Source organism: Balaenoptera borealis (genome assembly GCF_965194805.1).
Source record: "Balaenoptera borealis genome assembly, chromosome: 7".
NCBI classification, from domain to species: domain Eukaryota; kingdom Metazoa; phylum Chordata; class Mammalia; order Artiodactyla; family Balaenopteridae; genus Balaenoptera; species Balaenoptera borealis.
The window spans coordinates 67,612,531-67,630,253 of NC_138864.1; the positions used below are offsets into that span (position 1 = coordinate 67,612,531).

The following is a 17,723-nucleotide window of genomic DNA, read 5'->3' on the forward strand; positions in this document are numbered from 1 at the left end:
TTTTTAGATCAATTTAAAAGAGAGTTATTGTTTAAACAAAACTAATAGCAATATATCATGGGGTTTATAATATATGTAAATAAAAATGTATGACAAAAATAGTCCAAAGGCTAGAAAGAGGAAAACGGAAATGTGATTATTACATTATATAGCAAGCTATATAATATTGATTCTAAGTAGACTATAAGTTAAAAATGTATATTTTTATCCAAGATCAATGTCTTTTAAAAATGAGATGTAGTTCCAAAGTCAATGTAGGAAATAAAACAGTATTATAAAAATATTTGATTAACGCAAATATAAATTGCAATTTAAAACTCACTTTCTGTGTTACCTTATGCAAGTTATTTCAACTTCTTTTAACTTCAGCTTCCTCATCTCCCGTTAAATGTATTTAATAATATTAAATTGTGATGATAAACCAGGCTTTAAGTTCACTGAGAAAAAAACATATCTTAATAACTTTATGTTAATTTTTATATTGCCTGTACCAGGCATAGTGCTTGACACATATATTTTTATATTTACTAATTTTTTTCTTATACTCTACCTTGTAAAGTGACTTACTGCCTGGCATATAACAAGTATTCAATAAACATTTTTAAGTGAATCCATTGCAAAGTGCTTTACAAAATGATGAAATATAACAAGAAAACAAATGTATCAAATCAATTAAATGTCATATATTTCTACTGATATCAGTAAGTAAAGGGAGGAGTGCACATGTTCGTACAAAAAAAAGTCTCACTAAGAATATCTGAAAACAACGAAAGCAATGCTCCACTTCTTTGTCTCAGCGACATTGGCATAAATATCAAAATTTGTCTTACAGATGTCCTTTAAAATACATTTAACCCTCTGATGATTTAAAACTGTCATGATGACCTCAAACAATTGTTCTTCCCAAGTCAGGTGGTCTCTGAGGACTCTGGTTAGTAACAAATAGAGAAAGGAAAAAGTTAAGAGTTTCTATGTATTACTCACAGATGGCTGTATGATTAAGAGGCGCTCAGGCTCTGGAACTGTTTGGTTACGAAACACTTTAATTTAAATGTTAAGTAGGGGAAAAAGCAAGAGTAATTCATTGCTTCATCTCTAAGAAGATGCATCAAGACAGTCTTCAGATCTGAGGAATATTTACTGACCTACAAAGATTCCCATTCACTGCTCTCATAATTAAAAATGGTAATCGTCATCAGTAATGGAGCACAAATTCTGTCAGGCCCTGAATCAAGTACTTGACGTATGTTATCTAACTCAATGTTTACAACTCCATAAACCAAATGTTATATATACCTAACCATTATATGTATGAGACACTAAAGCTTAGGGATATCTACTGACTTGTCCATATTCACACATGTAAGTGGCAGAGACAAACTTGAACAAAATCAGGTCTGATTACTAAATCCAGGATCTCTTAAATACTTGACCCTACTGCTTCCCTTATATTTATTGTGGAAATGAGGAAATCTGATATCAGTGAAGAGCATTCACCTTAAAAAGTATAATATTATGTTTTAACATATCTTAATAACTTATAACCCAATTAATTTCAGTCTGAGATTTGGGGAGGTCTCCAATGATTTATGATATAAATAGCCCTCTCTCTCTCTCTCTCACTCACATACACACATATAGGAATGAACACACTTTAGAGTGAGTATAATGAGTGGAAAGAACACAGGCTTCAAAGTCAGCTAACTTTGGTTCAGATTTTGGCGCCAACACTTACGAGCTGCATGACTTCGAAAGAATATTTAACTCTATTTTTCCTGATCTATAAAATTAGGATAACAGAGTTTTCCTTGTAGAGCTTCTCAAGGTTTAACTTAGCATTTATGGCAGGTCCCAGAACAGAGACCAGTAAATATTTCATATCCACTTTCCTCCTACAAAAACTCACAAGCATTTAAAATGAAAGACTCTTAGCTACAAAGAAGTGACCTGCTAATTAGGCATTGCCATTTGATGTGTGGACAGTATTGGACAGCACAGGTCCTGCTTTGATCTCTGAATACCTAAGGGCTGTGTCTGCCTGGTCTCTTCTTGTAGACTCAGTAACCTACCACCAGATGGCAGAAGATGTGTGATGACAGATATATGGAGGGGGAGAAGAAAAGCATTCCAGAGAAAGCAAATAGGATGGACACTTCCCACAGATGGACACAAGACATTAGATAGAAAATTCCTACTGTCCATGAGAAGGTAATGCTTAATGTCTCTTCCAACTCTTACGGGCCATAGTCTTACATTTCCCAGGAGAGCTCTGGTCCAGGTTAGAGTTACAATCACACAGATCTCAGATTCCAAGCAGTAGTACTAAGTTAATGTGTACCTAAATTAAACTGATTCTAATTTGAGTATAATAATGAAGAATGACAGAAACCAATTATAAAACAATAAATTTTTAAAAATCCATCAGTTCCCACAGATATAAAATATATCTTATATGTATGTGTTTATGTATGTGTATATGTGTTGTAATCATAAATAAATAATATTTTTAAGTGGGGTGGAGACAGAAGAGCTCTTATTTACAGAAGAATTCTAATAAATGTAGAAGGGTCAATAGAATTAGAAAATCACCATTGGCAAACCACCATGGTAGTAACTGATTCAGGTGAGAATCAACAATAGATGCCAAAACATGGGTGACAGACTGTTGAAGAAGAAGATATTCACATAGTCTGAAAATATAACTCTACTGATTAGTTATTAATTTCAAAGAGAAAAAGATATGTTTGATAGCAGGAAAATCTGATGGACTCCGCCTTAATTAAATGATCAACTTAACATCACCAATTATAGGACAAAATGACCTAATGTGTCTCCTAATTAGATGTACTGAGAAGAGCACATCACTTTTGTAATATTCCTGAAAAAAAAAAAAGTTTAACCTTTATCATAATAAGACAATCAGACAAATCCCAATTAAAGGACAGTCTGCAAAATAACTAAACTTGACTCTTCAAAAATGCCCCCAAAAGGGCTAGGAACTGTCCTAGAAAGACCCTAAAGAAGTATGACAAGTAAATGCAATGCACGATCCTTGACTAGATTGTGGATTTATAAATTCTGAAAAAAAATTTAAGCCTATGAAAGACATTATTGGGACAATTGTGAAATATTGAATATGGACAGTATATTAGATCAATAGGTCATAGTGTTGTGTTAATGTTAGATGTCTTGAATATGAAATAATGTTTGGTTATGTCCATTTCTTAGAAGATATAGGCTGAAAGGGGAAGTGACATGAATCCCGCAAGCCTGAAACTAACTCTCCAATTGTTCAGGGAAAGGGAAAAAAAAAGTGTGTGTGTGTATGTATAATTTTATGTACCTATATAATTTCGTATACATAGCTGAGGCCGGGGAGAGCCAATTCCTAACTCTGGCAAAGTGTAAAGTCTAGACCTTTATTCTTTTGAATTGCCTCTCCAGTTGGAGCCAGAGAAGTGACTACCAGTGCCCATATAAACCTGGTCACTCTGAGCTCTGGCAGCACACTCATTTGTAAGGCCACATGTGGGCTCCATGGGACGGCAGCATGTATCTTTATCTGAATTTATTCTCCAACTGGAATGAAAGTGGGTCATTATATCCACATCTGAGAAAGGTCAGACTTCAGAGCGTCTCTCAGCACCCAAGCTGCTCTTCCTTATATCATGACACTTTACAGGGCTCCACCAAGTCTATTTTGAGATATTTTTTTTAATGAGGAAGTTGGTATGGTGCCTGTGATCCACTGAAATACATTTGCTAAAAGACAGACTCCAGTCTGATGCCCTCCCACCCCCAGTGTCCCCTCTGCTTGACCCTCAACAATTTTAAACCTGGAACATATACAGGAATCTGTTAGATGTTGAAAGAAATAACATGGGCAGGGAATTCCTTCTGGCGTGGACTTCCCTGACAGATTTCCCTGCAGAGTATGGATCGTCTCTCCCTTTTCCCTACATACTTGCTCAGCTCTGTGCTATTTATAAAAGTGTGTGTGTGTGTGTGTATCTATATATAGATATAGATACACACACACACATATATATACATATATATATTTCATTACTCTGTTAACCTGAATCCAGAAAAAAAAAACAAAGAGGAATTTCCAATGTTTCAGGGTATCTTATACAAATTGCCCGATCTCTGCCTGCATTTCTGTTGTCTCACCTCTAAAATAGCAATAATAAGAATCTCATTGAGTTGCTTGGGGAATGAAAATGTGAACTTCCTGCTTAATCAGGAACTCCTAGACAGTAGGGACTTCCTTGTTGATCTTTGTGTCACAGCACCGAGGACTTTAAATACAAGTTTGATGGAATGGTGCACCTGAATGTAAATGATGTCTTAACAAAGACAGTCCCCTGCTCCCATATGGTCTAGAGAAGAACATTTTGACTAATAAGTTCTAGAGATATGTGCTATTACAGTTGATGTGGGTAGTACCATTTTCTTATATATGTTTGTGCTGCTGCCCTTATACTGAATGCCAACAGTTATTAGATACAAGAAAACACTGATTTGAGTTTAGAACATACGGCATTGCTGTCTAATTAGATGGTTAAGATGAACAGAGAGATAAAATTATTTTTCACATATTTTTATATGTTAGATCAGGGGTCAGCAAACTTTTTCTGTAAAAGGCCAGGTAATAAATAGCTAGGCTTTGCAGGCCATGTGGTCTGTGTCACAACTCCTCAATGCTGTCATTGTAATGGGAAAGCAGCCAGAAACAGTACATAAATGAATGAACCTGGCTGTGTTTATGGACACTGTATTTCATATAATTTTCACATCTCAAAATAGTCTTTGATTTTTGTTCCAAACATTTAAAAATGTTTTTCTGAGCTAAGACCACATAAAAACAGGCATTTTTCTGTCAGTATATTACTTGTTAGGGTACTACCTGTGCTAAGATATTACATGAATTGATCTTGCATTTTTACATCAACCTAAAATTCAACTTCTGAAAGCAGAGTTAAACAGATATTGAATTGAAATTCATATTTTAAAAAGAGTGAAGACAATCATAAGTGTTCCGTTAAAAGGCAAGCCTTTTTCAGAAATTTAAAGTTTTGTTTTTCATTGTTTTCTAATAACAATAAAATTTCTAAAACTCTCAGTGAACTGTAAAAATTGTTTTCACAGCATGTGATTTAAAGTGATTAAATTAGGCATGCCTCAATAGATCTTAATAGCTTATAGGTCCCACTTAACAGCATATTTATTCATTTATTTTATACAATGATCCCCCCAATACTAACAACCTTAGAGCTTCTGTACATTTTTTTGAAAAATAAATATGTATTATTTTCCTTGACATGTAACCACCCCAATATATATCAACATCAGGGAGAACTATACAAGCCCAGTAAGGGAACTACAGTGAATAAAGAACTCTTATAAAGGAAGAAGGAACATGTAAGATGATTGTTCACCCCCGTCTTACAGCTTTGTCAAAATCTTCAAGGCTCTATACTTTGAACCTGTGTCAATATTTTTTACATGGTTTTGCAAGGGGTTGGGAGAATGGTAATTATTCATTTAACAAATATTTACTGAGCTCCTATTACATGCCAAAGACTGCTCTCGCATTCACAAAGCAGTGATCAGCCAGTCAAGCTCTAGCCTCACAGAGTGTATAGTCTAGTAAAGGAAAACAGACAGATAAAGAAGAAAAATGTTAGATAATGATGGGTGCAATGCAAAGAATTTTAATAGGCTAATGTGACAAAGAAAAAATACCAGGGAGGCTAATTAAACCAGGTCAGTAAAAGGCGTCTTAGAGGAGGTGATACTGAAGTTGAGATTTAATTTACAAGAAGAAACTTGTTGCATCAAGAACAGGGGAAGTGCATTTGAGACAGAGGAAACAATTAGTGCAAAAGCCTAAGGTAAGTTAAGTTGGTCTACTTGAGAAACAAAGAATATCTGTTCAGCTAAAGCACAGTAAGTGGAAGTGAGTTGAGATGAATTCAGATGGGTAGGCATGGGCCAGATCAAGTAGGGTTTGGTAAGCCACAGTAAGAAGTTTGGATTTTATTTAAGTGTGACATGGCAAGAACGTAAGGAGGGAACCCAGTGAAGATGGTGTCACCGTAGTCCAGGCCAGGGTTGATGGTGGTTCTGACCAGCATAGTAACAATGGAACTGGAGAGAAATGGAGGTGGAAAAGGTATATCTGGTAGAATAAAGACGATAGGTATTTAAATCCTGCTAAAGGATTAGAGGTGGAAGGAGAGGAAAAGAGAAATAGAGGATGATTCCTCAATTTTTGGTTTTGGCAACTGGATGGATAAGGTTGCCATATGCTGAGAAAGCAAGACTAAGGGGAAATAGGTTTTGGGTGGGGGCAGATCAAGAGTTCTGTTTTGGGGACTTCCCTGGTGGCGCAGTGGTTAAGAATCCACCTGCCAATGTAGGGGACACAGGTTCGATCCCTGGTCTGGGAAGATCCCACATGCTGCGGAGCAACTAAGCCCGTGCGCCACAACTACCGAGCCTGTGTGCCACAACTACTGAAGCCTGCACTCCTAGAGCCCGTGCTCCGCAACAAGAGAAGCCACCGCAATGAGTAGCCCACACACCGCAATGAACAGTAGCCCCCACTCGCTGCAACTAGAGAAAGCCCGCGCACAGCAACGAAGACCCAACGCAGCCATAAATTAATAAATAAAATTAGAAAAAAAAAAAAAAGAGTTCTGTCTTGGTCATATTAAGTTTGAGATACTGTATTAGTTTCCTAGTACTGTTATAACAAATTACCACAAATTGGGTGGCTTAAAACAACAGAAATATATTCTCTCAAAGTTGTGGATTCCAGAAGTTTGAAACCAAACTGTGGACAGGGTAATAAATCCTAACAGATTCATTCTTATCTTACTTCTACTGAAAACTGAAAAGAGCTCTTTGATTAAGAGAGACAATAACATAATGATGAAGAGCAGATATTTTTTGCAGGTATATAGCCTGGATTTAATTCCTGACACTGCCACTTACTAGCTTTGAGACTTTGGGCAAATCTGCATGCCTCCATTTCTACATCTGAAAGTGGGGCTACAATGCAATTCTGACACTAACTACTTGGAGTTTGACAAAACTTCACAGGTTAAGGGCTCAGGCCTCCACAAGACAGCTCTCACTTCAAACACCAACCGTAAGTCCAAGGGTTCCCAGGCCAGCTACACCTCTGACCAATTGGCTACAAATTTGGGAGTTCCCATTACTAGGTTTAATAATTTGCTGACACAACTTACAGAACTCAAGAAAGTGCTATACTCTTAACAGTTGTATTGTAGCAAAAGAATACAACTCAGAAACAGTGAAAAGATGAAGTACATAAAAGGCATATTTTGGGAGGGTTCCAAATGCAAAATTTCCATGTCTTCTCCCTGTAGAGTCAGGACACATCCCTGGACTCACTCAATCTTCAGTGTCCAGAGTTTTCATTAGGGTTTCATTATGTAGGTGTGATTGGCTGAATCAGTGGCCACATGATGGAATTCAATCTCCAGGCCCATCCTCCCACCACCCCAGGAGGTTGAGCCGGTATTGCTTGGCTCAAAGACCCAACCCTTTAATCACGAGGTTGGTCTTTCTGGCAAAGCTGGTCCCCATCCTGAAACTATCTAAGGACCACCATGAGCCATCTCATTAGCATAACTATCATAAATAACAAAGGGACCACCATGAATGGCAAAGACATTCCTATAACTGAGGAAATTGCAAGGATTTAGAGGCTCCCTCCCAAGAACCAGTAAAAAAAAAGTCAAAGCTCCTTATACAACAGGGCTAATCACAAAACCTACCTCAAAGGATTTTTTTAAGAATTAAAAGAGCTAATAAATATAAAGTATTTAAAACATTGCCTGGCACTACAGAAATGTTAGCTACTTTTTTCATTTAATATTAGATATTTTTACATATATTCAGTGAGTACTATTAAATCTCATATTCCTGTTACATTTTTCCCCCCAAAGAGAGATCACAGAACTTGACTTTCCCAAATGTAAGAGATCCCATAGGAAATTCTTGCAAAGGCTGAACTATATGTATTTTTCATCTATCCTTTCAAGACCTGTGACAAGTTTTTAATATCACCATTGTGTACCAAACAGAACAGGGTTCTCATACAAGGCCTAAAAAATGTTGAGTGACTGGGAGAATTACTAGCAACCCATGCTCCTAATTAAGCCTTCCAGCTACATTTTAACATAACCAATTTATATTTTTCATTTTTAATTTTTTGTTTCAACAAATACTTATTTAGTGCCAGGTACTATTCTAGGTGCTGAGTCTATAGCAGTGAGCCAAACAGAGTTATTGACTTCATTGAGCTTGTATTCTAGTGGGAAATTCAGATAATAATCACATTTTAAAAATATATATATATTTATAACATACATCTAGTATCTATTTAGTATATCTAACATATATTATAATATACATTTAATATATAATAACATTTCTATAATGAAAAATAAAGCTGAATGAGGGATGGAGAGTGATGAAGTATTCTATATTTAATTAGATAGTCAGAGAAATTTTCTCTGAGGAGGTAATACTTAAGGAGAATCTGGAATGAAGTGCCTCATATGTGTCTTCTGACCTTCTGCTCTGTTTATGCACCCACAGTTCTGCCCCACTGGTTTCTGTACATACAGTCTTTCTTCTTCACCTTGCATCTAGACCAGTTCAACCTGTTTATAGCTGCCCACTTCTTTCATGTGTCAAGGTGAGTTTGAAATTCAGTGGTGTTCTACACCTAGTCATTTTGAGTCAACATCAAATGTAATAAAATTGTAATGCCTCTATTGATGTTTTAAGGATTTTAGTCAGAGAGAGTGCTTAAGAGGGTGATTTTGTGGAAAGGACACAGGAGCCAACTTCAGAAAGGCAGCTGAGTAATCTTTCCCTTGAGAAAGCAGCAGAGTTATTGTTTATTTCTTTTTTATATTCTGCAACTTCAGATTTCAGTTAGTATTAAATTACTTAACAGAGAGAGTTTGGAATATGGTTTTCTTTATATTCCATTTGACTTAACATCATTTCTCTATGGTGAAGTCTCTTTGCTATAAAAGCTCTTTTTATAGATAATTGAGCCTGAGACTAAAATCTAGGCATTTGAAGGAAACATAGCTGATTCTCTTTCCAAGGGAAAATAATCCTGGCCTCCTTCCTGGAACCAGCGAAGTATGAGGCAAATGACAGCCCTTGATTTCGATCAAAGATCCAAGACTATTCCCTTACAGTTGGGGGCAGATCACCAAGTGAAAGGCTGTTTCATCTACTCCTCTGTCTATTCAAGGCACACAGCACTCAGATAATAAATGATAGGCCACTGAAGCCATTAACAAGGAGAAAATGCATTGATAACTTATCTTCTCTTCACAAAAATTCAGCAGAAATATTCATCAAACCCAAACTGTGCAAGGATACATAGATCAAAGAAAGGAAGAAGGGAATGGGGGCAGGGGAGGGAGGGAAAGAAGAAAGGAAAAAAAAAAGAAAAATCATCAGCAAAAAGGATTTCCTTATTTACTCTCAGAAAATAGCACCAGAAACAGATAAACTCCTTAGTTAAAATCACGGAAGGGGTTATGTTCTGCTTTATTACTGGACAGCAGGGTTGTACATACAGACCATTACAAACTGAATCATATGAACGAAGCAGCATATATGTACAATCAAACCGTCTATTAAGACATGGAACCACAGGGCAAAAACAATCACCGTGGAAAGCAGCGCAGTGACAATACAACTTTAAATCCATTTGATGGGCAAACTATATCAGGTGAAATTTCTCTGGATGAATGAGTTTGAAACTCGTTATCTATAGAGCAGCCTATCCCATGATACCACTTTATTTATTCAGATGGAGACTGGAGAATATGGGTAAACATTACAGCTCCAGCCTCAACATGTTTTGTAGATAAATCCTGTACTGTTATTTGTTCTCTATGCCTTTGCATAAGTTCTTTTCCACTGCAGAAGAAAAGGGTAGGGAGTGAGGGGAACAGTGAAAGGGATATCTTTAAAAGACACCATGCATAGGACTATGAAAAGGCAAGATGTGTTTCCCATGCAGGCCATAACAACACTGGAGGGCATTCTGGCATTTAACATTCCCACTTTAGCGTTTTAAATAGCTGGGAAGTGCTCTAACCTCTTCAAGCCGTCTATCAGACAGTAAGATTTCATTATGTCTAAAGGCACCATTTAGCCAGAACACACAGCAAAGTAACTTCATAAAGTGTAGGTCATAAAATACGTGTTTTTTTTACAGTTGAATTTTCACATTTTCCCTTTTCTCCGTTGGGAACCCTAGCTAGTTTCAGCTGAATGAAGTGAAGCGTCTAAAATGAAACTAAGGAACAAAATGTCTCTGTGAAAGTACAATAAATATAATTCTTGAAGGAACTGTGGTTGGAGAAGGTTGGAAACATCTTCTATGGAGAGGATGAGAACTGGAATACAAAATTTACATTCAACGTAAAAATTTCATAACAACTCTTATGAAAGAGTTGCAGATATCTTTTTTCATTTACTGAAAGGCACAGATGGATTCTCACTAAACAAAGGACTCTGTCTTGATAAATGTCTTAACTCTTCTGCTGAAGGTTGAACCCTCAATCTTATTTGTCCATTTCTTTGTTTACTCATGAAAATTTTGCTGTTTTAGGTAGGAAAGAAAATACAGTGATCATAAAGGTTTATTTTTCCCCCACAAAGAAGTTGTTCTTGGTGAGTTCACTGATTTGGGGGTGAAATACTCTATCAGGAATTACTGGGAGTGAACAGCATATTTATCTGTTGAATGTGCCACATGCACTTAGCATTATGGGAGGACTGGGGTCAGGTATGGGATATTGGTGTGGGATCTGGAGCACATCACAATCTCCACTTGGTTTTTGTTTTGTTTTTTTTCTATCTATAAAATGAACATTTTAGATTATAATCCGAGTCCCATTACAGTGTTTTAAGATTTGAGTCTTTATTAAGAACTTTCTACAATGGTACATAATCCTTTTAAAGAGTTCCCAGCTAATATGAACTATTCTTTATCAAGCACATGTATTATCACTTTTAATCCTCACAACAACCCTACAAGGTAGTTACTATTATTTTAACATTTAAATTCTTTTTTAAGTAAGGAAATAAGCAAACCTAAAAAGATTAAATGGAATTCTCAAGGTTTCATAGTTATGAAGTAGAAGAGGTCTGTCAAATCCAGGTCTATATGATGGCAAAGATAGCTTCTTAACCACAAGGCCATATTACTACCCTTAGGGAAAGTGATCATAGATCCCAGGGCCTCATTTTACATTTGCCAACTTGTAGCTTAACAAGGTCAAGTAACTTGCCCGAGGTCACAGAGCCAAAAGTATCAGAGTCAGAACCTGAATCCAGGTTCATCTTCCTCCAAGGTGGTGTGTATTACCTTATACCACACTGCCTGTTTCCTGAAGTTGCAAAGGAGCACATAAATGAGCAGGAGGTTAGTATGCCCTAGGATTCTAATTATCAGATTTAGTAAACATAAATTCATATAACTAGAGAGATCCTAACTGAAGTCCAGGGTAGGTGAATTTTCCAAAAGCAAGAGAAAGTAAAACGGACTTGATAAGGACTAAAGATTATATTAGAAGGGCTTTAATGCCATCTGCTTCTCTTTCCATCAACTTGCAACCAAAATGATATCTAAATTCCCATTATTCCCTGCTCCTGGGAATAGTCTAGATCCAAAAATATCCTGAGTCCAAGATCCATGGAGAGCCTCCCTAGTGCACTGACCCTACAAAAAAAGCATGAACATAGAGAAGCAATTTAAACGGACCACCTCAGTTTCCTGCAGAAGTCTCATCATTTGTTGCCAAGAGCATCTTTTGTAATGGTGAAGAGCTTGATGCTTAAAACTTTAGTCAATTTGAGCTGTCATAAAAAAAAGCAGCAGCTCCTCTGCACAGAGGGAATATGTACATATATTCTGTCGCATCAAAGATGACTTCTCCTCCAATTTGCTTTGAGAAAAAATAGTCTTTAAGCTAAGATTAAGCAGGAAAAAACTCCCAATAAAAGGGAATATTTTTCAAAAACTTGCAAGTGACTGCAAAGCCAGTTAACACAGAAAACCTTGTCACCTTAAGTATGCCATTTGTTATCACACATGCTGGAATACATCTATTCATCTTCTTTTAATTGCTTAGCTGCGCTAGAAATACAAAGCAGCTCACTGATGCAGAGACTGTGAAAGAATATTTTGTCATGGAAACTTTGAAAAACCTTTCAAAGCAGGAGCCCTTCTCTGGTGAAATGAAAACTTCTAGCTGTTTGCTGGGCATTGTATTCAGCTGATAAGTGTCTGGAATAAGAGGCCTTCTCTCTGAGTGGCTTTTGCATATATCATCTTTTGCTCGCAGATGGCTGAGAAAATTCCTACAGTTTTCCAACCCAAGTTTGGGAGAGCAGTAATTTGTTGTTTCATTCTCTTTTCTTGAAAAATGACAAGTGAGATTATCCCTCAGCAGACAAATACCTGGTTGCTCCTGTGAGTATCTCTGAGACCAATCATTGGACATTTCTGAGCCCATCCTTCCTCTAAATAATTTTGCCAAAAGTAAATACTGAACATGTATATACATTTTTTTACTTTTTCTTAAATTGAGTACTATTTGATTTATGAACCAGGTGCTTTAACTATGTTATTTCACTGAATCTTTACAGTAACTCTAAAACATTTATTTATAGATATCCCAATTTCACTAATGACAAAACTGGTAGTATAGATTTTGTTTTTGTTTTCTTTTTTTTAACATCTTTATTGGGGTAAAATTGCTTTACAATGGTGTGTTAGTTTCTGCTGTATAACAAAGTGAATCAGGAATGCATAAACATATATCCCCACATCTCCTCCCTCTTGCATCTCCCCCCCACCCTCGCTATCCCACCCATCTAGGTGGTCACAAAGCATCGAGCTGATCTCCCTGTGCTATGTGGCTGCTCCCCACTAGCTATCTATTTTACATTTGGTAGTGTATATATGTCCATGCCACTCTCTCACTTCATCCCAGCTTCCCCTTCCCCTTCCCAGTGTCCTCAAGTCCATTCTCTACATCTGCGTCTTTATTCCTGTCCTGCCCCTAGGTTCTTCAGAACCCCCCTTTTTTTATTTTTTTTAGATTCCATACATATGTGTTAGCATGCGGTATTTGTTTTTCTCTTTCTGACTTACTTCACTCTGTATGACAGTCTCTAGGTCCATGCACCTAACTACAAATAACTCAATTTCATTTCTTTTTATGGCTGAGTAATAGTCCATTGTATATATGTGCCACATATTCTTTATCCATTCATCTGTCAGTGGACACTTAGGTTGCTTCCATGTCCTGGCTACTGTAAATAGAGCTGCAGTGAACACTGTGTTACATGACTGTTTTTGAATTATGGTTTTCTCAGGGTATATGCCCAGTAGTGGGATTGCTGGGTCATATGGTAGTTCTATTTTTAGTTTTTTAAGGAACCTCCATACTGTTCTCCATAGAAGCTGTATCAAGTTACATTCCCACCAACAGTGCAAGAGGGTTCCCTTTTCTCCACACCCTCTCCAGCATTTCTTGTTTGTAGATTTTTAATGGTGGACATTCTGATTGGTGTGAGGTGATACCTCATTGTAGCTTTGATTTGCATTTCTCTAATGATTAGTGATGTTGAGCATCCTTTCATCTGTTTGTTGGCAATCTGCATATCTTCTTTGGAGAAATGTCTATTTAGGTCTTCGGCCCATTTTTGGATTGGGTTGTTTGTTTTTTTGATATTGAGCTGCATGAGCTGCTTGTAAATTTTAGAGATTAAATCTTTGTCAGTTGCTTCATTTGCAAATATTTTCTCCCATTCTGAGGGTTGTCTTTTCGTCTTGTTTAAGTTTTCCTGTGCTGTGCAAAAGTTTTTAAGTTTCATTAGGTCCCATTTCTTTATTTTTGTTTTTATTTCCATTTCTCTAGGAGGTGGGTCAAAAAGGATCTTGCTGTGATTTATGTCAGAGTGTTCTGCCTATGTTTTCTTCTAAGAGTTTTATAGGGTCTGGCCTTACGTTTAGGTCTTTAATCCATTTTGAGTTTATTTTTGTGTATGGTGTTAGGGAGTGTTCTAACTTCTTTCTTTTACATGTAGCTGTCCAGTTTTCCCAGCACCACTTATTGAAGAAGCTGTCTTTCCTCCATTGTATATTCTTGCCTCCTTTATCAAAGATAAGGTGACCATATGTGTGTGGGTTTATCTCTGGGCTTTCTATCCTGTTCCATTGATCTATATTTCTGTTTTTGTGCCAGTACCACACTGTCTTGATTACTGTAGCTTTGTAGTATAGTCTGAAGTCAGGGGGCCTGATTCCTCCAGCTCCGGTTTTCTTTCTCAAGATTCCTTTGGCTATTTGGGGTCTTTTGTGTTTCCACACAAATTGTGAAATTTTTTGTTCTAGCTCTGTGAAAAATGTTGTTGGTAGTTTGACAGGGATTGCACAGAATCTGTAGATTGCTTTGGGTAGTAGAGTCATTTTCACAATGTTGATTCTTCCAATCCAAGAACATGGTATATCTATCTGTATCATCTTTAATATCTTTCATCAGTGTCTTATAGTTTTCTGCATACAGGTCTTTTGTCTCCTTAGGCAGGTTTATTCCTAGGTATTATATTCTTTTTGTTGCAATGGTAAATGGGAGTGTTTCCTTAATTTCTCTTTCAGATTTTTCATCATTAGTCTATAGGAATGCAAGAGATTTCTGTGTATTAATTTTGTATCCTGCTACTTTACCAAATTCATTGATTAGCTCTAGTACTTTTCTGGTAGCGTCTTTAGGATTCTCTATGTATAGTATCATGTCATCTGCAAACAGTGACAGTTTTATTTCTTCTTTTCCAATTTGGATTCCTTTTATTTCTTTTTCTTCTCTGATTGCTGTGGCTAAAACTTCCAAAATTATGTTGAATAATAGTGGTGAGAGTGGACATCCTTGTCTTGTTCCTGATCTTAGAGGAAATGGTTTCAGTGTTTCACCATTGAGAACGATGTTGGCTGTGGGTTTGTCATATATGGCCTTTATTATGTTAAGGTAAGTTCCCTCTATGCCTACTTTCTGGAGAGTTTTTATCATAAATGGGTGTTGAAATTTGTCGAAAGCTTTTTCTGCCTCTATTGAGATGATCATATGGTTTTTATTCTTCCATTTGTTAACATGGTGTATCACATTGATTGATTTGCGTATATTGAAGAATCCTTGCATTCCTGGGATAAACCCCACTTGATCATGGTGTATGATCCTTTTCATGTGCTGTTGGATTCTGTTTGCTAGTATTTTGTTGAGGATTTTTGCATCTATGTTCATCAGTGATATTGGCCTGTAGTTTTCTTTGTTTGTGACATCTTTGTCTGGTTTTGGTATCAGGGTGATTGTGGCCTCTTAGAATGAGTTTGAGAGTGTTCCTCCCTCTGCTGTATTTTGGAAGAGTTTGAGAAGGATAGGTGATAGCTCTTCTCTAAATGTTTGATAGAATTTGCCTGTGAAGCCATCTGGTCCTGGGCTTTTGTTTACTGTAAGATTTTTAATCACAATTTCAGTTTCAGTGCTTGTGATTGGTCTGTTTATATTTTCTATTGCTTCCTGGTTCAGTCTCGGAAGGTTGTGCTTTTCTAAGAATTTGTCCATTTCTTCCAGGTTTTCCATTTTATTGGCATATAGTGGCTTGTAGCAATCTCTCATGATCCTTTGTATTTCTGCAGAGTCAGTTGTTGCTTCTCCTTTTTCATTTCTATTTCTATTGATTTGAGTCTTCTCCCTTTTTTTCTTGATGAGTCTGGCTAGTGGTTTATCAATTTTGTTTATCTTCTCAAAGTACGAGCTTTTAGTTTTATTGATCTTAGTTACTGTTTCCTTCATTTCTTTTTCATTTATTTCTGATCTTTATGATTTCTTTCCTTCTGCTAACTTTGGGTTTTTTTAATTCTTCTTTCTCTGATTGCTTTAGGTGTAAGGTTAGGTTGTTTATTTGAGATGTTTCTTGTTTCTTGAGGTAGGTTTGTATTGCTATAAACTTCCCTCTTATAACTGCTTTTGCTGCATCCCATAGGTTTTGGGTCATTTTGTTTTCACTGTCATTTGTTTCTAGGTATTTTTGGATTTCCTCTTTGATTTCTTCAGTGATCTCTTGGTTATTTAGTAGTGTATTGTTTAGCCTCCATGTGTTTGTATTTTTCACAGATTTTTTCCTATAATTGATATCTAGTCTCATAGCATTGTGGTTGGAAAAGAAACTTGATACAATTTCAATTTTCTTAAATTTACCAAGGCTTGATTTGTGACCGAAGATATGGTCTATCCTGGAGAATGTTCCATGAGCACTTGAGAAGAAAGTGTATTCTGTTGTTTTTGGATGGAATGTCCTATAAATACCAATTAAGTCCATCTTCTTTAATGTATCATTTAAAGCTTGTGTTTCCTTATTTATTTTCATTTTGGATGATGGTAGTTTAGTTTTTAATGAGTAATGAAACAGCAAATCAAACCCAGCCCTTCAAATCCAGGGTCTTTCCAGCATCCATAGTGACTGAACTTGCTCTTTGTCTAATACAGCCCCCGCGCCTAGAGTATGATGGAGAGCTTGAAAGTGGTTTGTTTGGTTTTTCTTCAAACTCTTTCCATTCATCAATGTTCTGCCAAGAATTATGGGAAAGTTATAATCCAGGCCTTCCAAGAGGGACTGCTGACCCCTGGGGGTTCAAGATTATTCCAAAGGGGAATATAGGCACAGAAATTTTAAGGAACTCAATTTCCCGATCGGATCCTCAGTTTCCACATGTAGTCTGTTCTTTCCTAAAATTGATCTGCAGGAGAATACACCTGCAGTTTTATCTACTGAGTTTTCCTTTCTCTGCCCCATTCCCTTTTCACAGTTGCTCTTTTCCCATTTTACCGAAGCATACCTCCTTATGGTGTATTGTGTCAGAGGATAATTTGAAATGTTGCTCTCTAAGAAGTATTTGCTGATTAAGACACCCTAAGTTCCCCTTCCCATGAGACACACACAGAGACACAATTCTTCTCATGAAGAAATAAGCTTTTAATAATTTTTTTATGTTTTACAAGAGTAATGTACCACAAATTTAATGTTTACTTCGGTTTTATAAATTATTAGTTAATAAAAATGTTATAACTCAATAGAGGAAAACAATTTAAGTCAAAATTTTACAAAATTATGAAAAAAGTAATTCCAATTTATAAACATATTTTGGCAGCAGAGAAATATGATAGGAGAATCAATAAAAACTGTCAAAAATATATGTATTTCATTAGAATAAAATTCTGTGGGGGAAGTGGAAAAAAGAACAATGTAAGACCACTAACTCTTAAAGAGTTTGTTCTAGTAATTTTAAATGAGTGGTGGTAGAAATCACTGTGGTATTAACTCCCACCAGATACATTTTTAAATGATGGATTTAACAGTTTTATTTTTAAAAGAACATAGTTTTAAGGCCAGTTCAGGTCCTCACAAAAAGGCCATATTGATTTGCTATTCTTGACAGAGAATGAGGACAGGAACTAGGACACATGAAGACAAGTACCAAAGGCCAAAATTCAGACTGTAATGAATGCAGGTAGGTTGATATAATTTCCTCTTCTCCAATTCCATTATATTCATTTCATGAAAAATGCTTTCATATTATACTA

General features: G+C 36.4%; 1 protein-coding gene across 2 annotated transcripts in view; it reads right to left on the bottom strand.

The window, feature by feature from the left end:
* NXPH1 (neurexophilin 1) overlaps nucleotides 1-17,723 on the bottom strand; it is a 406,633-nt gene that overhangs the window by 345,253 nt on the left and 43,657 nt on the right. The window lies entirely within an intron of this gene.